At 38.5% G+C, this 17,518-nt stretch overlaps 1 pseudogene; it reads left to right on the plus strand.

Moving 5' to 3' along the window:
* Positions 1-3,907: 3,907 nt before the first annotated feature.
* On the plus strand, positions 3,908-16,832 carry LOC148586853 (uncharacterized; annotated as a pseudogene).
* Positions 16,833-17,518: the final 686 nt, after the last annotated feature.

Consider the following 17,518-nt stretch of genomic DNA (forward strand, 5'->3'; position numbering starts at 1 on the left):
AAGATTTTCCTAAATGGCTCACTTTGTTGCTTGTAGGAAAACATTTGATGCAGTTCACGTGGCCAATCTATTCTTCCGAGAGGTGGTCTGATTGCATGGAGTCCCAAAGGCTATCACTTCTGACCAAGACACCAAGTTCTTGTCTCATTTTTGGCGAACATTATGGAGGCGGTTCAACACAGCATTGGACTTCAGTAGCACGAGCCATCTGATAAGTGCTGAATATTACATATTCTAACCCCTTAATTCTCATATGTTAATTGCTTAGTTTTGTTATTATGTGATGTCTTGTGTCGTTTTTGTGCTTTCTTTTAGTTTTTAGGTTTTTGAACAAAAGAAAGCATTTTAGGAAAGTTCCAAGCTTAAAGGACAATTTGGGAGAAAAGTTGGAAGTCAAGGGATCGAGCGCATGCAGATTAGGATTGAGTGCATCTGTGCTTGATTGTACAAGCCACTAGGATCGAGCGCATCCGCACTCGATCGTACAAGTAGAAGGCTCAAGTGCAGAAGGGGAGGGATCGAGCGCACCAATCTGAGATCTAGCGCCCAGCATGCAGCCAGACTCCTTTTTCACTCAAGATTGGGTTTTCAGTCTCCTGTTTGGACTAAGAGACTGACCTACGGTTTTAATAGAGTGTCTAGGGTTTCTAGGTTTCTCCTAATCCTATGAATATGCCTTTAAGCATTGAGAAAAGATCGACAATCTTGGAGAAAAGAATTGGAGGCTCAAGCAATAAGCGTTTTCGGTTTCTTCTTTTCCCTTTTTAGTTTTATTTTCTTATGTGTAGCTAAACCCTTGTTAAGGGCGAGATTGAGGCCCTAGTCATGTCTTTTTAGGATTTCAATACTAGAGTCTTTGCTACAATTATATTGGAGTGCTTAACTTGATTATTTCTTGTTTAATCGAATTCCACATATAAATGTGCCTAATTAACATATGCATGTGTTTGGATTTGTTATTTATGTCAATTTGGATGACCGAATCCTGGGCATAATAGAGTGACAAAAGAATCTCCTTGCTGGTTACTGGATTAATCAACATGGAAAACCGAGAGTTGATACCATGTCCTAGGTTTCATGTGTTTGTTGATTTCCATAGATTTATGCTTTCTTGAAGAACAACTTAGTAGATGTTGTGCAAATTTATTTAACTTGCAAGTGCACGAATCAATTGTAGTTTAATGGATTGCAAGTGCGAGGTCGATCCCACAGAGAATTGTATTTTTGAAAGAGCAATTTATATCTAAACTTATTAAATCCTAATCTAGTTCCAAAAGGGTTTTGATTTTTGAGTTTTGAAAATTAAAGGATAAACATAAACTAAATAAAATAAGTAAATCTAAGGATAAAGGTACTAAGGTTTGAGAATTCACACTCACCAAATCATAACAACATACTTTATGTTCATCAATATTAATCCGAAGTTCTCACAAATTAAATCATAGATATGTTTTACTATGCTTCAAAGAATTAATCAAAACCATCCAATGTATCCATTCATTGACCAAATCACAAAAGGAATCCAAATTCAATTGAAACACCAGATGTATCCGTAGAACAAATCACAAGGGATATCCAATTTTTATGAGTTAAAAGCCAAGCAATCAATCATATGAAATTATCTCAAATCATCATATGTATCCTTGAATCACAAGAGATATCCAAGAATCACTCCATACAATTGATTAAAAGTAAAACAATTGAAATATAAAACCCAATAAAATCAGAATAATAAAAACTTACATAAAAGTGATATTGTTCTTCATCGGTGAGGCTTCATCCCCAACCTTAGTTGGGAATTTAGTTCCACATAAAAATAAAACCTAAACTAAAGAAAACCTAAACCTAAAGAAAAACTAAACAAAAGAATTTTGCTCTCTGGGATTGTGTGTCTTTTCTTGAATGCAAAGAAGTCTATTTATAAGCTTAGGGAAGTCCTAGAAGCCCAAGTAAACCTAAATAATTCGGAGGTCTGTCTCCCAGTTAAAATAGAAGTCTGAAATCGGAATAGGATTCGTCCAAATTTGTGTCTCTTAATTGCGGGGCGATTTTGACATAGAAACCATCCGAATTACGAAAATCCTATTTCACAAGAAATTGTAGTATTTTGAGCTAGTTTTCTAATGCCGTTTGAATCACTTCAATTCGATATTTGAGCGGAGAGTTATGGTCAAAATACTAAGACGTATGCAGAATCTGAATTTGAATCCGATCCGAAATCTTATCTAATCTGAACTTTAATCTGATTTAACCTTTTCTTGGATTTGGTTAGACTTAACCACATCATCTAGGTCTTCTCAAAGTATGGTTTCTTCCAAACTTCCCATTTTTCCCTTTAAAGCTGCAGTTTTTCTTCAATGACCTACAAAACACTAAAAACACAAAACTAACACAAAATATTAAATAACGACACAGCTAAAGGATTAACTAATGTAAATAAAGGGGTCCAAATATGCAATATTTGGCACTTATTAGTAGATACCATGCTAAATCCTTTGAGAAAGAAAAGAATTAGAGTAGATACCATGCCTAATTGGTTGCTTAGAAGATCAATAGCTTAAAGAGTAGAGACCATACCCTTAGATTGGCAAGGATTAAGTATATAGGTTTAATTGTTAGCATTGGCATATTGTTATCTTAATTAGGTGTGATTAGCTGTGGATGTCAAGAGTCTAACCCTAGTTCTTATTTTTATCTTTTATTACCTTTTTATTTTATTATTAAATTCAATCTGTGACAACTGGTTTAATTCCGTTAATTAATTAGGAAATTACTTTTAAACATAGTTTCCTTGTGGGAATGATCTCGTGCTTGCCTACTATACCATCGTTTTGATCTTGTGCACTTGCGAGTAAAACGTACCGAATATTTGCCTATTAATTTAGGAGGGTATTAGGCACAACAAGTTTTTGGCGCTGTTGCCGGGGATTGTGTTAAATTTTGTTTAAATTTTTTTTTTTTTCCTTTAGTTTAGTTTAGTTTATTTTTATTTTTATTTTTTAATCTGTTTCAAGTTTCTGTTTTGTAGGTCCAGATTTGTTTTGCGGAGGTGCACTTGAGCACACCAGCCAGTGCAACCGCGCTCATAAGTCAATGCGATCGATCGCACCACTGCTAGGCTACCTCTGTTTTGCTGCAGTACGAGCGAGTGCCCATTCCAAGGGGATTGATTTCACCAAGTAGTGCGATCGAGTGCATAGCTAGACAGCAGTACTAAAGCTACTGAAAATTTCCGAGTCTAATTTAATTTTTTTTATTTTCTTTTTCATGCAGGTTTGTCAAAGCGGCATCTTCAGGCCGTTGGTGAGTTTTTAATTCTGTTCTTATTTTTCTTTTTATATTTTTATTTATTTTTTATTTTTTTGTAGTCATGTCGGGAGGCATTCCAACACCCCATGGGCCATGTTCATACTGTCATAATCCTTATCACCATGTTAGATGTTGTCTTTCAACAAGACAATTTTCTAATTATTCTTATGGGCATATGAATACATCGTTCTCTAAATCGGGGAATGACTGCTATTCTGATCCTTATAGCTCGGCATGGAGCCAACAGTCTAATCTCTCGTGGCAAGCTCAAGCTCTTGAAAATCATGCTCCAACATTGCAAGAACTGCTCCAACAATCATATCCATAGTTCTATGATCAATCATATTCCCCTCAATCAGCTCCACAACAGCAATATCAGGTTGAGCCACCTCCTCCGAAGAGTTATGACTTTTCAACTCTTCTCAGTGAATTTAAAAGCCAAGTGGAGGACAGTAATCAATTGCTGCAATCCATCACCAAGAAAGAAGCTCTCGAAGAGGAGAAATCTCGCATCTATTGGACTCAACAATACGAAGAGGAGCCACCTCCTCCGAAAAGTTCTAGCTTTGAACAAAAGGTGTCAGCTATTCTCAGCTAAATGGAGGCCATAAATCAACTGTTGCAATCCATCAACTCCAAGATAGAAGTTCAGGAAGAAAAACTTTCTCCCATCTATTGGCCTCAACAATACGAAGAGGAGCCACCTCCTCTGAAGAGTTATGACTTTCAACTCTTGTCAGCAAATTTAAAAGCCAAGTGGAGGACAGTAAGCAAATGGCTGATATCCTCAATAAATTAAAAAAAAAAAAAAGAAGAAAAAAAGAAGAGTTTCACACCACCCCTTATCCCTCACTTCCACTGGTCTTCAACCACCACCACACTACACCTCCACAACACATCACACACCTAACTCCTACTACCCCAACTTCCATTTTTACATAATTTATGCAAAGTGTGGGTGTTTCACCACCCACAATTGCATCTCTGTGGTTGGGTTTTCATCTTTTGCAGGGGGTTTTGGGCAGTCGTGGCCATGCCTTAGCAACCTTGGTCATCACAGTGCACACCAGGTGTTCGACAGAATTCCCGAACCAAGCATCTTCTTTAGGATAGCTTTGAGCAGGGACTGCAGTCTGGCTGAAGACGTTAAACTTAGCGCTCATGGGAAGCACCCCATAGTTTATCCTTTTATTTTGTTTAAATGTGTTTTAAGTTAATTTTTGTTTTGTTTCTTTTTACCTATTTGTGTGTTTTCTTATTTTGCAGGGACAAGTGTGCTTCAATTCAAGTTTGGGGGTGTGCAATGAGCCATGCTTTTCAAGACTATTTCCATCTCCCGGATACACTCTTTCCTTAATTTAGACACAGTGGGGACAATGTGTAATTTAAGTTTGGGGGTATGGGCACACATGTTGTTCACACACACTTTGTCCCAATTTCATGTTAATTGTTTTGTATGTTTGTTTGTTTATTTGAAAGAAAAAAAAATAAAAAAATAAAAAATATAAAAAAATATATATACATGTTCATGTTTGTCTTAAAATTTTGGTTGATCTAAAAGAATTGTGGCTTGAATTCATCAGTGTGCTTAAAATTTTGAACACATGATCTGATGAGTGAATCTGTTAGTTTGATTACTTGTTCAGGACAGTTGAAAAATCACATATTTGATCCGATCACACAAGCACATTAGCATGTAATCTGTGAGGTATGACATGAGGTCTGAAATGCGTGTTTCTGCATATTGGATGAAATTGGATAACTTATTAGATGACACTATGGCATATAGGTGATGAAAAAAAAAAGAAAAAAAAAAGTAAAATAAATGATCATTGATGGCTTTTCACTGAGTAACTGGACATCTTGCCTCAAAGCATTGAGTGCTCACGTCAAAAGGTGAAGAATTTGGATTTGATCAATGTCATGGTTAGTTTGGTTTTGTAGCCTTTTTGACTCGAGTTAGTAGGTCCTTAGGGGTGTTTCTATACCTAATGCCCTAAAACCATCTGGTTTGTGAGTCATTGACTTAACACTCGTTACAGGGGTCAATTAGAAAGCTTAAGGGAACCGAACATTGCACAACCTGACCAAAAAAAAAAAAAAGAGAGAGAGAAAGAAAAAAATATGCCATGGTTGTCATTCTAATAGGGATTTCAATGAATTTTGAGATATGGAGACATTGCATATTGGAAAGATTTGGAAGCCTCATAATTTTGTGTTAATTTACTTTACACTGTTTTCAAACTTGTGATGTTTTAGCATGTCCTTTGTAAGTAATTGCACTTTGAGATTCCAATTCATTATGAAGATGGAGTTCATCTTTTTAAGCTTTCTAATGAATAAAAATCATGATCTTGAAGTGATGCTTTAATTTTGAGATAACATGAACTGTGCATGATGTTTGTGGGTAGCATTTCTGGAAAACCATCACGAGACTTCACTCATCCTCTAGGGAGTTCCTAGAAGTTTAAAAGGCTTGTAGCATATGCTAAATGCAATCGTACATCCCACGAAAGATGGATTTATCTTTTTGTTTTTAGTTTTCCATTTAATTGTTAGCTTTGTATTGCTAAGGGACTAGCAATATGTAAGTTTGGGGGTGTGTTAAGTGCTAAAATATTCATATTTTTAGCCCTTAACTTGCATGTTTTAATCCTTTGGTTTTGTTAATTAGGTCATTTTAATTCCTTTTTGTGTTTTCCATACTTTTGTAGGTTTTTGGAAGAAAATGAAGTAAATCTGGAAGATATGGGCTCAAAGAGAGAAAATGAGAAAAATGGGAGCCCTTGACACTGCGATCGATCACAGGTTCCCTGCGATCGAGCGCAGTACCAGAAGACAAAGCATGAAGCAGGCCACTAGCGCTCGAGCGCACAATAGAAGAGGCTCGATCGTAGACCTGCGATCGAGCGCACACGGGTTTCGATCGATCACACCCGTGCACAGGAGACACATCAAAGCTGCGGCCAGATTGTCATTCTTTCCATATTAGGGTTTTCCAACTCCCAATTGTAATAGGATATCTAAACCCTACGAAATTCCTAGGTTTAGTAGTTTGTCAAGGACTTCTAAAGCCTACAAATAGACCCTTAAGTCTCTAGAGTAAGAGACTTTTAGAAGGAGAAGAATTGGAGCTCTTCTAGTTCAAGTTTCGGGTTTATTCTTTTCCTTTCTTTTCTTTTCTTTTATTTGATGAAGATGTTTAACATCAACTTTATGTGTAGCTAATTTATTTAGTAGGGCTAGATTGAAGCCCTAGTTATGTTTAGTTAATATTTCAATATTGGCGCCTTTGTAATGATCATGTTGTGATATTTAACTTGATTAATACCTGCTTGCATGAATTCCTCATATGTGTGTGCCTGATCAACATATGCATGTGGTATGGAATAGTTAGTTAAATCAATTTGGATGGCCGAGTCCTGGGTTTAATAAAAGTAACAAAAGAATCCAGACCGCGGTTCTTGGGTTAATCAACATAGGGAACCGGGAGTATACGCCCATGCCCTAGGCCTCATGTGTTTGTCGATTTCCATAGAATATATGCTTTCCTAAGGAACAACTTAGTATACATCATGCTAAATCCCATAGAAAAGAAAAAAGTTAGAGTATACGTCATGCCAAACTCGTTGCTTAGGGAAATCTATAGCTTAAAGAGTATATGCCATACCCTTAGGTTGACAAACATTAGATATGCATAACATGATCAAAGCATTGGCATATTGTTATATTAGCTGAATATAATTAGTGGTGGGTATCAAAGCCCTACCTTTTATTATCATCACTTAACCAATCAATCTTTGTTTTACTTAAGGAATTTATTTTTAAGCAAAATTCAGCAATCATCGTGGGAATGATCCTGTACTTGCACCATATACTACTATGTTGACCTTGTGCACTTGATGGTAAAATGTACAATTATTTACCTATTAATTTAGGTAGGTATTTCGACAATAGTTCCACTCTCATTCATTGATTATATGTTTACAACAATGTGTTGCACTTGACTAGTATTTGGTTGGAGTATCATTTATTTGTTTTTGAGACAAGTGTTCTTGCATTCAAGTTTGGGAGTATACTACGAGCCATACCTATTCCAACAAGTTTACTCATCTCCTGGGTATGAACTTTCCATTTTTCTACACATTGAGGGCAATGTGTAATTCAAGTTTGGGGTTATGGAAGACACACACACACACACTTGTCCATTTATTTTTGAAAAATGCATGTTCATGTTAATCTTGAGGTTTTGGTTGATCTAAAAAATTGTGATTCGAATTTCAATATTGAGCTTAAAATGTTGAACACATGATTTGATGACCAAAATTCTAAGTCTAGTTTCTTACCCTTGGCATTTGAGAATTCACTTGTTTTGATTTTAATTGCCACAAGCACATTAACACTTAGTTTGTGACGTATGACACGTGAATCTGATTGTGTATGTTTTCAATGTCTTGGGTGAAGTTGGGAGACTTGTTGGATGGATACTTATATATATATAAAGTTGATCATTGTGAGATTTTCACTAAGTAACTAGACCTTTTGCTCCATTAAGCAATGAGAGTTCATGTCAAAAGGTGAAAATTTTGATTTGGTTAAAGTCATGGCTAGTTTGGTTTCGTAGCCTTTTTGACAAGAGTTAGTAAGTCCTTAGGAGTATTTTTTACACCTAATGCCCTAAAACCATTTGGTTTAGGAAGCATTGGCTTAACACTCGTTACATGCTGATGATTGCCAAATATTGTATATTTGGGCCCCTTAACTGGTATTTGTTAAGTCCTTTGCTTTCTTATTTTCTGATGTTTTGGGTAGTTTTGGTGTTTTAATGTTTTGAAGGTCATTGAGAGAAAACTAAGGTCTTTGGTGTCGAAATTGAGAAGAAATTGAAGAAATGCATTTCGGGAAGTGCGATCAATCGTGGGAGGACTACGATCGAGCACACGTTCACGTCAGCCCAACACGCAGTGCTTAAGTGCTGCGCCGCAGAAGCCCTGAAGAACCGAGTGCAGTCGAGCGCACCCATGTTGACCTGGCAGCGCTTAAGCCCTAATGTTTTAGTTTAAATATCACATTTTCTTTTGTAAAACACATCAGGAGGCATTGTTTAGAGCAAAAGGTTGACTTGTTGTCATTCTTGAACCCTTGCTTCGTTTTTCTTTGTAAGTTTTAGGATTTTTATGATTTCAATTCATATAACTATGATTTTTGTGATCATGAGAGGATAAAACCTTTATAAGGTTGAAGATGAAGCCTAGTCATTGATAAACAATCATGTTCTTGTCGTTTATGTATTCAATTCGATGTTTGATCCAATTGTTGTTAAAATTCAATTCCATTGCTTGATTAATTTCATTTGATTGAATGCTTTGTCTTTTATTCATGCAAGTTTTATATTCGTTGTGTTTCATCCACGGATACATCCATTGTGATTTGTATATCAAACGGATACAGTGGATGATTTGATCCCAATAGATATTCGTTGTGATTCATTTAACGGTTGGATTCATCCAATGATTTAATATACATGTTTACGAATTTTGAACAGTGTATAAAGCTTATTGTTTTCAGTTGTATGCATAAAATGCAAGAATGTGTTGTTTGATTTGGCGAGGTAGATTCGGAAAACCTTAGTGTTTTCCCATGAATCGTTTTAATCATTTTAACTAGTTCATTTTAATTTTGCACAACATAATTTGAAATTGCGGAACTAGGTTAAAATAAAGTTAGTTTAAATAGAAAATTAATTTTTGCAGCACAACTGCTTGTGGTTTGACCTCGCACTTGAATAATCTACACTACACACGACTCGTGCGCTTGCGAATTATTAAATTTGCACATCAAGCTTTTGGCGCCGTTGCCGGGGGGTTGTTTGTTTTTGTGAAAATTGATTTTGTTTTTTTACTAGTTTAGGTAGATTTTTTTCATTTTCTTTTTGTAATTTATTTTTATTTTTATTTTATTTGTTTTGTTTTATCTAACTATAAAAAAGAGTGAAAGTTGGGTGTTTTGGTGTTTTTGTTGCAGTTTTTGAAGAGAACTAGTCCCTGTCAGTACGCTCGATCACACCTCACTTGCGATTGAGCGCACTCGAACCTCTTGCAGCATGCAGCCCTTGTGCCTGCACTCGATCCACTCCGCAAGTGCGCACGAGCGCACATCTAACCCACATCTACGCTCAATCACACAGTCCCTATGCTCGAGCACACTAGCAGCAAGCAGCAATAGCAAACTAGAAGAAGCTAAGTCCATTTTTTTTTTTTTTTGTTATTTTAAATTTCTTTTCTTTTTTTTTTTTATATTGTTTTCTGTTTTTTTTTTTTTTTTGTTTTCTGTATTTGTATCTTTCTTTTTGTGAATATTTTATTTTAGTTTAGTTAGTTTATTTTAGATTTTTTTTGGTTTGGTGTATGCTTGGTCGGAGATCCTTGAACCTAGAATTGATACCCTTAGATCCCGACATTGATAGAACTCTCAGGAGAACGCGGAGAGCACCTGTTGAGAGTGAGAATAGAGGTGAAATAGGAGACCAATGAGATAACATAACCCATAATGTGGAGCAACCTAGGGTTGAGCATAAGGATGCGAGAGCAGAGAATATGGAGCAAGCTAGAGCTTGGAATGTGGATTACACTACATCCCTTAGGGATTTGTTCACACTCGTTGCGAGTAACTCCCATTCATGCATAGTGTTGCCACCAACCAATGCCACCCATTTTGATCTGAAACAACATGTCATCCAACTCCTACCCTCATTCCATGGACTGGAACTTGAAAATCCTTACGGTCATGTAAAGAAATTCAAGGACATGTATGCCACTTTCAAGTTTCAAAATTTTTATGAAGAGTCTGTCCACCTTAGACTCTTCCCTTTCTCACTGCACGATAAAGGTAGGGCATGGTTGGATTCCAACACACCCGGATTAATCACATCTTGGGAGATCTTGTTGAGCAAGTTTTACAACAAGTTCTTCCAATGTCTAAAGTGAATGAGAGTCGTAAGGAGATTAGCTCCTTCACTCAGGGGAAGATGAGAAGTTGCTTGAAAGTTGGGAGCGGTTTAAGGATCTGCTAATAAAGTGCCCTCCTCATGGATATGAGAAGTGGAGACTCGTTCAGTTCTTCTACCAAGGATTGACTCAATCCAACCGTTGCATGATCAAGTCGAAGAATGGGGGGGCATTTTTGAGTTAGACTGGTCCACTCGTGCTCCCAAGAAAGGAGGCATCTCTGAGATTAAGGAGGATCCTGATTTGAGAATAAAGATAGATGCCCTCACCAAGAAGGTTGATGCTCTCGCTGTGTGTCAGTCCACCAATGCTGCTAACACTTTCAATGTTGATAGCTGTTCCATCTGTGCTAGTCCTATGCACTTAGCACCAAATTGTCCATTTATGCCGACTTTTGCTGAGTATCCTATGGAACAAGTGAACACTTTCAACGACTATTGAAAGCAGTCAAATGGACCATACTCAGAGACATACAATCCAGGGTGGCAGAACCACCCTAATTTTTCATGCAAATAGAACCAATCGGTGAATCAGGGAGGAGCCACTCATCATGCTCACAATCAATACCCTCTCGGATTTCCACCGGCTCTAACTCATGGTCGCTCGGCCCAGTCAGCACCATCATGTTGTGCCAAATACCCACCTAAATTAAAAGGCAAATACTTTGTACGTTTTACTCGCAAGTGCACAAGATCAAACAATAATATAGCAGGCAAATACGAGATCATTCCCACGAGGATTGGTAAATTATGTTTAGAAGTAATTTGCTATTTAATTAATAGATAAAACTCAATTGTCACTATTGAGTTAAAATAAAGAAATAAAATAAAAGATAAACTAAAACCAAAAAGGATTAGGGTGATATCCACCATTAATCAAACTAATTAAGATAACAATATGCCAATGCGCCAATTATACCGGTATAATTATTGTTTGCCAACCTGAGGGCATGGGTGTATACTCCTTAAGCTATTGATCTCCCTAAGCAACGAGTTAGGCATGGGTGTATACTCTAACTCTTTTCTTTCTTAAAGGATTTAGCTTGGGTGTATACTAAGTTATTTTTTAAGAAAGCGTAAATCTATGGAAATTGACAAACACATGAAGCCTAGGGCATGGGTGTATACTCCCAGTTCCCCATGTTGATTAACCCAAGAATCCGGCGTAGATATCTTTTGTTACTCTTGTTAAACCCAAGACTCGGTCATCCAAATTGTTTTAACTAACTAGTCCATACCACATGCATATGTTGATCAGGCACACACATATGAGGAATACAAGATAATAGGTATTAATCAAGTTAAATACACCAAAATATAATTGTAGCAAAAGCGCCAATATTGCAATCATAAATAGACATGATTAGGGCTTTAACCTAGCCCAAAATAAAATATAAACTACATAATAAAAATAAAAGGTGGAAGAGAAGAAAACTCAAACTCCTTTTGATTCAACCTTTAGTTCCTTTCTAGAGCTTGTGCCTCTTTTCTCCACACCTATTCCTAGAGGCTAAGAGGTATATTTATAGGCTTTAGAAGTCCTTGTTGCACTAGTAAACCCAGGAAATTCGTAGGGTTTTACTCATATTACAAGTGGGAGTTGGAAAACCCTAATAAGGAAAGAATTACAGTCTAGCCGCACTCTTGATGTGTCACCTGCGCATCGGTGGAATTGATCGCAGCCTGTGTGCGCTCGATCGCACATCTGCGATGTGCGATCGAGCCTCTTCTATTGTGCACTCGATCGCGCATGGCCAATTTGCTGCTTGTCTTCTCTGGTAGTGCGCTCGATCATAGGGAACCTGCGATCGATCGCACTGTCAGGGGTTCCAACTTTTTCCAATTTCTCTCTTTGAGTCCAAATCTTCCAGATTTACTTCATTTTCTTCCAAAAGCCTACAAAAGCATGGAAAACACAAAAAGGAAATAAAATGACATGAATTAACTAAAACTAAAGGATCAAAACATGTAAGTTAAAGGCAAAAAATATGAATATTTTAGCACTTAACACATTACCTGCTTACCATGCTCCCATTCAAGTGCCAGCGTCGATCTCACAGTCGTTGGAGGAAATTCTAAGGGATTTCATGAAGATGACTAGCCAATCCATCAGTGACATGAGGAGTGCGACAATGGTCAACACCCAAGCGATTGCCAAGCTGGAGAGTTAGATGGGACAAATCACAAGTCACTTGGGTGAAAGAGAGAAGGGAAAGTTCCCTAGTCTGCCCGTGCCCAACCCGAAGGGATAGTATGTGGTTGGAAGTTCATCAGATCCTATGCACAGGTAAGAGCAGGTGCAATCGATTGTCACACTAAGGTCAGGCAAACAAGTTGACAATTAAGTGGTTCTGCCGGAAGAGAGCCCTGTTGTGCCACAAGGGTAAGAGAGTGGCAAGGAGAAGAGGGATGCTGAGCCATCTAAAGCCACACCAGCTATTGAGGACCCTCCTAGGTCATTTTTTCCTAAAGCACCTTACCCTAAAAGGTTGCAAGCACCTAAGAAAGGAAGGAAGTTTGAGGACATTTTGGAGGTATTCAAGCAAGTCCAGATCAATATCCCATTTTTGGATGCCATCCAGCAAGTGCCGTCTTATGCCAAGTTCTTGAAGGACTTGATAATCGTTAAGAGGAAGACAAATGTCCCAATGAAGGCATTCATGACTGAGTATGTTAGCTCAATCCTGCAATGCAAGTTGCCCATCAAGTACAAGGACCCTGGGTGTCCTACTATTTCTTGTGTGATAGGAGTCAACTGTATTAAGAGGGCATTATTGGATCTTGGAGTGAGTGTGAATCTATTGCTCTACTAAGTTTATCTACAATTGGGGTTGGGGGAGTTGAAGCCCACATTAATGACACTCTAATTGGCTGACAGGTCAGTGAAGGTTCCACAAGAAATAATTGAGGATATCTTGATTAAAGTTGATAAGTTTTATTTCCCCGTGAATTTCATTGTGCTAGACACAGAGCCGGTTGTGAATGTTGGGATTCAGATACCGGTAACTCTAGGGTGACCTTTCTTAGCTATGGCTAACGCTCTGATTAATTGTAGGACGGGGATAATGAAGATCTCAATTGGCAATATGACAGTGGAGCTAAATATCTTCCATATTAGCAAGCAACCATTGGAATTTGATGAAGTAAGGAATATATGCTCGATAGAGGAGATCATTGAGGACACAGTTGATGAATCAAGCATGGAGGACCCCCTGGAGGCATGCTTTGCTCAGTTTGGAGAAAACTTGGATTTGGATAAGTTGCTTGAGCAAGCAGATGCTATTTTGGAGACTGCTCCTCTAAAGAGCAGTGAGAAGGAGGAGACAGCAATACCTGAGCCTCCCAAAAAGGAACTTAAGCCTCTACCGAATAATCTTAAATATAAGTTCCTAGGTCCAGCAGATTCTTTGCCTGTGATTATAGCTTCGGATTTCGTTGATGCTGAAGAGGAGAAATTATTGGATGTTTTAAGACAACAGAAGGAAGCTATCGGCTGGACTACTAAGGATATCAAGGGAATCAGCCCCTCGGTGGTGATGCATAAGATACATTTGGAGGAGAATGCCAAGCCATCAAGGGAGCCACAGAGGAGGCTCAACCCAACTATGCAAGAGGTTGTGAGGGCTGAAGTGATTAAGTTGTTGGATACAGGGATCATTTATCCAATCTCTGATAGCAAGTGGGTGAGCTCGATTCATGTCGTGCCAAAGTGGCTGGATTGACGATAGTGAAGAACAAGGATAACAAGTTGGTCCCAACTCATGTTCAATCAGGATGGAGAGTTTGCATAGACTATCGCAAGCTAAATGCCTCCACAAGGAAGGATCATTTTCCACTTCCATTTGTTGATTAGATGGTGGAGCGCTTGGCTAGGCATGAGTACTGTTTCTTGGATGGTTATTCTGGATATAACTAGGTCCTAGTGGACCTTAAAGATCAGGAGAAGATGACATTTACTTGTACTTTTGGGACGTTCGCCTACCGTCGCATGCCCTTGGGTTGTGCAATGCACCCACCACTTTTCAGAGATGCATGATCAGCATATTCTCTAATATAGTAGAGCGTTTCCTTGAGATTTTCATGATCAGCATATTCTCTAATATGGTAGGTCGTTTCCTTGAGATTTTCATGGATGACTCCTCTATCTTCGGTTCATCATTTGAGGAGTGTCTGCACCACCTCACTTTAGTCTTGGTGCAGTGCAAGGAGAAGAACCTGGTGCTTAATTGGGAGAAATGTCACTTCATGGTGAAGCAAGGCATTGTACTAGGGCACGTCATCTCTCATCGTGGGATTGAGGTTAACAAAGCGAAGGTGGATCTGATCTCCAAGCTTCGACCCTTATGTACGGTGAAAGAGGTTTGTTCGTTCGTTCGTTTCTGGGCCATGCAAGATTTTACAGGCGATTCATCCATGACTTTAGCAAGATCGCCAGGCCCTTAAGCAAGTTGTTGGTTAAGGATGGCCCATTTGCATTTAATAAGGACTGCAAGAAAGCATTTGGGGATTTGAAGAACATTCTGACCTCCACACCCATTATTCAGCCACCCAACTGGGGTGTGCCATTTAAGATCATGTGTGACGCATCAGATTATGTAGTCGGAGCTATTTTGGGGCAGCGTGTTGATTAACCCCCCCACGTCATCTTCTATGCAAGCAAGACACTTAACGATGCACAACTCAACTACTCCACAACTAAAAAGGAGTTGCTTGCGGTCGTTTTTACTTTGGACAAGTTTAGATCATATTTGCTAGGATCTAAAGTCATTATCTACTCGGACCATGCGGTGTTGAAGTATCTCTTTTCCAAAAAAGATGCCAAATCTTGCCTCATCCGGTGGATCTTGTTATTGCAAGAATTTTACATAGAGATTGAGGATAAGAAGGGTTTCGAAAATGTGGTGGCTGATCATCTGTCTAGGTTGACTGTGGATTTCACGGAAGATGCCACCCCCATCTTTGAGACCTTCCCTGATGAGCAATTGATGCATATTGCTCATACTACTGCACTGTGGTTTGCTGATATAGTAAACTACCTTGTCACCGGCCAAATGCCTTTGCATTGGGGGTGACAGGATAAGTCCAAGTTTATGGCCGTGGTGAAGCACTTTTTCTGGGACGATCCTTACTTATTCAAGTATTGTCCTGATCACATCATTAAGAGGTGTATACCTAAGCATGATCAATTCGATGTCATCTCCTTTTGTCATGATCATGCTTGTGGAGGCCACTTTAATGCAAAGAAGACCGCGGCAAAGATTTTACAGTGTGGATTCTACTGGCCTACCCTGTTCTGTAACTTAGACACTTACTGCACCTCATGTGAGCGTTGCCAGAAGCTAGGGAGTACTTCTAGATGAAATATGATGCCCCTCAACCCTATTCTGATTATTGAGATTTTTGATGTTTGGGGCATTGATTTCATGGGACCTTTCCCAAACTCCTTTGGCTATCTATACATTCTTGTTGTTGTGGACTATGTGTCCAAATGGGTGGAAGCCGTTGCATGCAAGACCAATGACCACCGATTTGTGGTCCAGTTTTTAAAGGACACTATCTTTGCTTGGTTTGGTACGCCTCGAGCAATCATAAGTGATGGAGGTAAGCATTTTTGCAATCAGATTTTTGAGCAGTTGTTGAAGAAGTATTTCATATCACACAAGGTTGCCACCCCATATCACCCACAAACGAGGGGACAAGTGGAAGTATGAAATCAAGAGATCAAGGACATTCTGGAGAAGACGGTGAACCCTACTAGGAAAGATTGGTCTCTACGATTAAGTGATGCACTGTGGGCTTACTGAACAGCATTCAAGACCACGATTGGGGTGTAACCCTATCGGCTTGTGTACGGAAAGGCATGTCACCTACCAGTGGAGTTGGAGCATCGAGCATACTGGGCAATCAAGAAGCTGAACTTCAATCTTTCGAAGTCTGGCTCATAAAGTAATCTCCAACTCAATGAATTAGAGGAGCTGAGGAATGATGCTTATGATTGTGCAAAGTGGTATAAGGCATAGATGAAGAAGGCTCATGACCAGAGCATTTTGAGACGATCTTTTAAGCTTGGTCAGAAAGTCCTTTTTTACAACTCACGATTGCATCTCTTCCCAAGTAAGTTGAAATCTCGATGGATAGGCCCATTTATCATTCGGTTAGTTTTTCCTCATGGGGCCATCGAGATTGAGAATCTGAAGAACAATAACACTTTCAAGGTGAATGGATAGAGGCTAAAAACATTCTTGGAGTTGAGGAGTACGGAGATTAAGACGACATTGTTGGAGAATCCGTGTTAATCGGAGTGATTGTCGTCTATTATGGAGAGTCTAGCTGAAGACTTAAAACTTAGCGCTTGTGGGAGGCAACCCTCATTCTTTTACATTGCATTTGATCTTGTTTGTTTGTTTTATTTTTGTTTTGCTGTGTTTTTTAGGTTAAGTGTCTGCTATTCAAGTTTGGGGGAGCGTTCTCCTACATTACACCCGCCTTACGCCGCCCATCTGGTATTGATTTCTAGACACATTGACATTGGGGACAATGTGTCATTTTAGTTTGGTGGTGGGATAGACATTTCAGTCCTTGTCGTGTTATCTTTGTTGTTTATTTTTGTTGTTTATTATAAAAAAATAAAAATAAAATAAATGTTTTTGCTATGTTGTTGATTGAGCATGGGTAACACCCTTACTATGGTTTGCATGTCATTGGTCAGTTTAGCATCTTGAACATAGCATGCAATTAGGAATCTAAGTCTTTTGACTCATTGTTGGATTAAAGAGACTTCACATGTTTGAGTTTATCACCACGAGCACACTAGCATAGAATCTGTGAGGTATAAGTTTTAACTTGATTAGGGTGTATCTTGAGATTTGTAGGATGAAGTGTGATGAAACCTTGGCTTGAAAAAAAAAAAAAAATTCAGTTTGAGCCTCTCATTTAGTAATCGGACCTCATGCCTTACTAAGCATTGAGTGTTCACGTAAAAAGATGGGAAATCTAACTTGGTTGGTTGTATGGCTAGTTTAGCTTCGTAGCCTTGTTGACTTAAGTAATTAAGCCTTTAGGGATGTTTCTACAACTAGTGCCCTAAGACCATCTGGTTTGGGAGTCACTGGCCCAACACTCGTTACATAGGTCAATTAGAAAGCTTAAGGGAGCCAAGCATTGCATAGCCTACAAAAAGCAAAAAAGAAAAAAAAAAAAAAA

The sequence above is a fragment of the Corylus avellana genome, chromosome 3 (assembly GCF_965113065.1).
Source record: "Corylus avellana chromosome 3, dhCorAvel1.hap1.2, whole genome shotgun sequence".
NCBI lineage: Eukaryota > Viridiplantae > Streptophyta > Magnoliopsida > Fagales > Betulaceae > Corylus > Corylus avellana.